Source organism: Phymastichus coffea, unplaced genomic scaffold (assembly GCF_024137745.1).
Source record: "Phymastichus coffea isolate CEN01 unplaced genomic scaffold, Cenicafe_Pcof_1.1 PCOF00064, whole genome shotgun sequence".
Classification (NCBI taxonomy): Eukaryota; Metazoa; Arthropoda; class Insecta; order Hymenoptera; family Eulophidae; genus Phymastichus; species Phymastichus coffea.
Genome location: NW_026706875.1, coordinates 1,280,649 through 1,281,798, shown reverse-complemented (window position 1 = coordinate 1,281,798; position 1,150 = coordinate 1,280,649).

Genomic DNA, 1,150 nt, shown 5'->3' with positions numbered 1-1,150 from the left:
TAATATTTACGAAATATCGGATAATCTAATAAACCTCTCGCGGACTTGTAAGTTTCGGCATATTAGATAAACTAACAACCCTCTCGCGGATTTGTATAGTTTTCGGCAAATCGGATAAACTAATAACCTTCTCGCGGACTTGTATAAGTTTCGGCAAATCGGATAAACTAATAACCTTCTCGCGGACTTGTATAATTTTCGGCATATCGGATAAACTAATAACCCACTCGCGTACTTGTATAGTTTTCGGGAAATCGGATAAACTAATAACCTTCTAGCGGACTTGTAATATTTACGAAATATCGGATAATCTAATAAACCTCGCTCGGACTTGTATAATTTTCGGCATATCGGATAAACTAATAACCATCTCGCGGACTTGTAATATTTACGAAATATCGGATAATCTAATAAACCTCGTGCGGACTTGTATAATTTTCGGCATGTTGGATAAACTAATAACCCTCTCGCGGACTTGTATAATTTTTGGCATATCGGATAAACTAATAACCATCTCGCGGACTTGTATAGTTTTCGGCAAATCGGATAAACTAATAACCCACTCGCGGACTTGTATAGTTTTCGGCAAATCGGATAATCTAATAAACCTCGCGCGGACTTGTATAGTTTTCGGCATATCGGATAAACTAATAACCTTCTCGCGGACTTGTAATATTTACGAAATATCGGATAATCTAATAAACCTCTCGCGGACTTGTAATATTTACGAAATATCGGATAATCTAATAAACCTCTCGCGGACTTGTATAGTTTTCGGCAAATCGGATAAACTAATAACTTTCTCGCGGACTTGTATAATTTTCGGTATATCGGATAAACTAATAACCTTCTCGCGGACTTGTAAAATTTAAGAAATATCGGATAATCTAATAAACCTCGCGCGGACTTGTAAGTTTCGGCATATTAGATAAACTAATAACCCTCTCGCGGATTTGTATAGTTTTCGGCTAAACGGATAATTTAATAAACCTTTCGCGGACTTGTAATATTTACGAAATATCAGATAATCTAATAAACCTCGCGCGGACTTGTATAGTTTTCGGCAAATCGGATAAACTAATAACCTTCTCGCGGTCTTGTAAAATTTAAGAAATATCGGATAATCTAATAAACCTCGCGCGGACTTGTA